The sequence below is a fragment of the Meleagris gallopavo genome, chromosome 3 (genome assembly GCF_000146605.3).
Source record: "Meleagris gallopavo isolate NT-WF06-2002-E0010 breed Aviagen turkey brand Nicholas breeding stock chromosome 3, Turkey_5.1, whole genome shotgun sequence".
Classification (NCBI taxonomy): domain Eukaryota; kingdom Metazoa; phylum Chordata; class Aves; order Galliformes; family Phasianidae; genus Meleagris; species Meleagris gallopavo.
The window spans coordinates 24,956,399-24,962,288 of NC_015013.2; positions in this window are offsets into that span (position 1 = coordinate 24,956,399).

Consider the following 5,890-nt stretch of genomic DNA (forward strand, 5'->3'; position numbering starts at 1 on the left):
TAATGTTGCACATTACAAGATGTTGCTCTGATTGTCTTACTCTGTGCAAGACCATCCCTTCCCCCCCTGTTAGCTTCAATGACCATGATAATCTGCATTTAAAATAACATAAAAACATAAATGGTTTGGGGAAATTCAGTAACTACAGTGACACTGCAATGGCCTGCCCAGGGAGGTGATGGAGTCACCATCCCTGGCAGTGTTCAAGAGGTGTCTGGATGAGGAGCTACAAGATATGATTTAGTAGCTTAGGGTAGTAATGGTGATAGGAGGACAGTTGGACTTGTAGGTTCTTTCCAACTTTGTGATTCTATGATTCTATGTGATTGTTGCTTTTATTTATTTTTTTATTTATTTAGTATATGTCTGCTGGAAGAAGTAAGGCAAAATATCAGTGGGGAGTTGCAGATATGGAAATAAGAGAGAAACTTGTATAAAGGATGCTTAGGGAAATAACTATAATGAGAAGGGATTTTTGAATTTTACTTGTGAAAGACCCTGCAAACTTCAAGGCATCTTGGTGGGTAAAAAAGAAGAATTTCTTGCCTTTGAGATGGTATATAACATTGTAGAACATTTAGAGGTAACTAACAAGAGAGGACCCAAAACGTTAAGGAACATGACTGAGGCGACCAGCTATAGCAGGAAGAGTGTCAGGCACTAATTGCTACTGCTAGCTCAGCTTCAAAGCCTGCAATGTGCAGATAGTCTCATCCTTTCCTTTGGATGCCATGGCCATCGCAGATCCTGGCATGCTTTTTTTTTCCATATTGATTTCCCTGCAATCTGTGTGGTTGTTTTTTTTTTCTTCTTTTGGTCAGAAAAATCCTATAGATCCAAAGTGAGCAGAGATGGTCAGCATGGCCAGAGTGTGTCAGGGACAGACCTTGATCTGTGCATCAGTGGTGATGAGAGGTTGAAGCGCTGCACCAGAGTGGCAAGTCTGGACAAAAGGATTCATTAAATATTGCATTATTTCTGCCAAGAGAAACATGTTTACCATCTAGGCAGCTTTTTTTGCTCTTCACATGCACCCTGGCAGTGTGAATATATTATCTCTATTGAGAGTCCTGTGTGACTAGTAAAACAACTCTCCCTCTTCTGTTTTTGGTGTAGTAGTGTAGGTGGACATGTAAAGAAGAGGTTCTGAAGGGTCTTTCCTAAACATGCCATAAGGTTTTGAGAAGTGTATCCTGGCACTGAAGGGTGGGAGAAGCTGCTGGCAGTCATGAGGTGCTGGTTTGTCAGAGAACCATGGATTTTCTGGGCCAATTTCTGGCAGTGTAGGTAGGGCTGTCAAGCTGTCTGTGAGGGCCTGGGACAGAGTGCTGTGGTGACTGCTTGTCTCGAGGTTTATCTCTCCTTAGTGCTCTGACTGGGGGTATTCCCAAATGTGCTCTGGTTTTGCTGGCCTGGGAAACCACTGCTATGCAGAGGACAGGATAAGAATGGAGGAATGGATTAATTAACATGTTCCTCACCTATTCCTGATATTCTTAAGTATTTAGTTTGCAATTGCTGCTCCATTAACATATAGCAAGTGGAAGAGAAATGAAAAGAGCGTCTATCTGAAAGAATTCCTTTTCATTTGTGTGTTTCCCCTTTGATTACTGTTCATTTTCTCTCTCTGATCTCAACAGTCTTAGAACACTGGGACTTCTATTCGGAGGTACCTTTGGTCTGTGAGGTTCTGCAAACTGCCATGTGTTTCTTCTGCAGAGAACAGACTTCTGTCTGTATATGCTTCCAGGTTCCTGCCAAACTGGGAGTCTCAGACATGCTAAGTATGACTTCATTGTTTCTCATCACAATCTTAGTAATTCTCTAGGCAAGATTTTTATCACAGAAATAATAGAGATTATGGCAAAGGGTAGTTTTACAATATAAACATTTTTTTGTTGTTGAAATGTTTGTTTTTATTTGAACCAGTCAAGTAAAAAATCAAGGTGATTTCTTCCTCCACCCCTTTTCCGGATCAAATTATGAAACAATTTCTCTGTGAATGAGTGCATGTGGACAAGTAGAAGAACTGAAAGTCTAATCCAAAATCCACTTTATCTGCAGGCTCCTCAATCCTACTGAATTCACATAGCTTTAAATCAAATCTTAACTGAAAAGATGAAGATTAAAATCAATCCTCGCCAAATTTTCAACTGAATCATTGTATTGCTTTGTTCAGGCACTGCATTGACTTTGTGCACCTGGTGGGGTAGGCTTGAAGAACTTCAACACTTTGTTTGGATTGGTCATGTAGCTACAACCAGAGCTTTTCCAAATTGCTCAGACTCTTGGTATCAATTTTCAAGACTTCAAAACGAGTCTGACTGCTGATGTTTTCATATATTAATACATCAATAATAATATATATTTAATATATTAATACAATTTGAAGGAGTCTGATATGTCTGATATGTAGCTATTACATATGCATTTGTCTGAGAACAATCATAAGATGAAGGCTTCACAAATACAAAATGCATAGGGATAAATTTTTTGTTCCAAAGATCCATAACAGTTCTCAGGCAGAAAAGTGAACTGTAACTGTTATAGGAACCTATTCTTGTGTGAATCTTTGTGCATCTGTGGTGCTGATACAGACAACACTTATCAGTGTGTCCCGTGTAGCATAAGCTACATTACTGACATTTATCGAAGATGCATCTGAAACAATCGTAATTTCTATTTCCATTTTTGAATGAAATTCAAAACCAGGACATTAAAATGATGAAATCATAGCTATTGTCCTGATTCTTTCAGAGCTTGTAATATGTTTAGTTTATTAGAGGTTTGAAATAACATAAATTGTACCTGTGTTATTCTTTCTGTTCACAAAACAGCTCAGGATTGGAGGGGGAAAAAGAAATAGAAAAAGCTGGAAAGGCTACAGAAGTAAAAAATGACGTGAATGTTAGAATTAATACTAACTGTTGAAATGCTCTTTAACTTTGGCCCTCTTTTCTTTTGAGTCTTGAACTTTAAAGTTTTGAAGTATAATCAGCGCATGTTTTAATGTTAATATTTGTAGATTGAGAAAGGTAAAGTACAGAAAGGAGGGTATAAATTGTATGCTTTTTTCTAAGAAAGAAACCACTAAGGAGATTACAAGGTGGAGGATAGTACAGGCAAGTAGTAAATGTAACCTAGTGTGTTGCATGTTCCTAACTATCAAGCAGCCAAATAGATGTATTTCTTTTCACAGAGGTAGGGAAAAGAGAGACTATGTAAGTTCAGCTGCCACCATTGTGAAAGGCATCAAGAACAGGACTCAGGCCAAAGCAAGAACTACTGGAAATGCTTCTTTCTCTGGTCTTTGCTCAGCTAAAGCCACTCTTTTGAGTCACTGTGAACTGAATGCCCAAGAAGGTCACTAAATTTGTTGCAAAAGAGTGCTTCTGGAAAGAATCACAGAATTGCAGGTTATTTGAAGGGACCTCAAGAGATCACCTGGTCCAACCTCTGCTAAAGCAGGTTCTCTATAATTGGTTGCACAGGTAAACATTTGGACCGGTCTTAAATATGTGCATAGAAGGAGACTCCACAACCTCTCTGGGCAGCTTGTTCCAGAGCTTCGTCACCCTTATTGTAAAGAAGTTCTGTTCCCCAAATCTGACAGCAGAAGTGATCAACATGAAGAATACTGGACAGAATCCAGGAAAGATTATGATACCATATTTCTAGAGTTTACTATAAAATATTACATTTAGTAAACTATGAGACACATTTAATAGGTGCTCTTTAGGGGTTGACTAATGAAGTACATAAAACTAAAGGAGATTTTGTGGAATTCTTGTGACAGTAGCATTGCAATATGTTATATTGGCTTTCTCTATGTGGTCATAAAAACAGGTGAGGTGCTTTGCAATAACATTCACCACTTTTGAAATCTTTGTGGTAAGCTTAAGATGGTTATCTCTACATATGTTTTCAATTAGTGTGTTCAAGTAAACTTTCAGAACTGAGTTTGCAATGTTGAATACAATTTCTGAACGGCTTCAAGATTCATGTAGGACTTTATTTTTCTTAAAGTAGCTTCACTGATTGTATTTTCAGCAGTTTTTGCTTGAGAGACAGCAGAGAGTAAACCTTAAGAAGAATTGGTTTTGTTAGTTTGTCTTGGCCCAGCTGACATCCACGAAGGAGAAGAAAACATGTTCCAATATAGTTGCATGACTGTTTTTTAAATTCCTCTTGTCTGAATCCTCTAGGCCAGGAGCGGGATATTTTACCTGGTTCTGAAATACTTTTATTACTTTAATAACTCTTTATTACCTAGAAATATAGCTCTGTTCAACAAAAAGCATTTCAAAACCAAACAATTAAAAAATGTATTTAAGTGGAAGCTTATTTGGAAGCCTTGTAAATTATGAAACCTGAAAGGAAAGAGTGCATTTCTCTATGCTTCTTTCATTCAGTGGTGAGGTTGTTCACCTGAGGGATGGAAGGGCTGCCCGAGGTGATCTCCAGTTATGCTGGAGTGCACCAGTTAGTGTTTTCAGCAGTCTATCTTGGTTAAACAAACTAATATCTGTGTTTTAGCAGAGTCTGTTGAGGAAGTAGGAGCGTGGCTTGGAACTCAGCCAGTGTCTGGAGTTCTAGTTACTCAGGTTATAAGGTGCATCAAGGTGCTCTGAAATTGATGCTTAGTAGAGACCAGGAACCAGCAACCATGTTCTCTCAGTGTGGAGTCTTTGGTTGAAGTCAATGGCATCAACCTGGTGGCTCCAGTGAGTTTAGAACTTAGCAGGATTTTACCCACGTATTTTCAAGGTAAGACAGTTTTGACAAACTATCTGTGTCTTAGTGTGTGTGAAGCAAAACTTTTCTGCATTGTTCCTTGATTTGTCAATGAAGTAATCCACATTTTCAACTTGAAATTAACTGAACTGAGGTTTATAAGACTTCTTTGCAGGTTAGTGCTTGCTGACACATTGCACCAGTCTAATCAGATCAACTTTAGCCTATCTAATCTCACAGATGAGTGTTGTGCCGCATTCTCCAAGCCAGTACTTGCTGATGGTGATGATTCACCTCCTGCAGCCCTCTACTGCCAGGCTTAGCTCTCAGCTGTATTTGTCCTTGACTTTACAGTATGTTTTCCCCTTACCTTTGGGAAATGAACTGACTCATGCAGGGCTGACTTGAGTGTAATCGTATTCCTTTTTGAGGTAAATTCTTGTAATGTAGAAATGTCTTTAAGGTGTGTGTGTTTATTTTGTTTGGTTAGTTTTGCCTTTTGTCCCCTTCAAATAATACTTTCCATTCGTTTGTAGGTCTAAGTCCTAAACTAGGTGGTACTACGAAACAAATTATAAACAAAGGACTTTTAAACCCAGTCATTTCTTTGGCATATTGACAATTTGGAAGATCACTTACATGTGAACAGTTAGGATAAAAAAGTGTTAGCACTGCTTTGTGTATTGAAGGCAGGTTAATTTCTTCTCACTGTATTTCAGAAAGAATGTAAACAAAGCCCCGCCTTATCCTTATGACTCTTCTATTTGGGTGTGAGTGAGAAGAATCCTACAAGAGCTGGCAATGCCATGGATATCTTCATTTAGAGGTACAAAGTCTGCAGGGCATGAAAATAGACACATTTTTTGCTCTACGATGAGTTTTGGTCTCCAATTGGTAAATTAAAACTCCATAAATAACTAACCCAAATTATAAATGCTGAAATCCATTGAGTACATTTCCATGTGCAAAAGTGCAAGGTTTTGCACTTGGGCTGGAGGAATCCCAGATATCTATACAGACTGGGAGAAGCAATCCTTGAGAGTAGCCTTGCAGAGATGGACCTGGGGATCCTGGTGCATGAAAAGCTTAACATGAGCCAACAGTGTGTTCTTGCAGCTTGGAAAGCAAATGGTATCCTGGGCTCCATCAGAAGAGG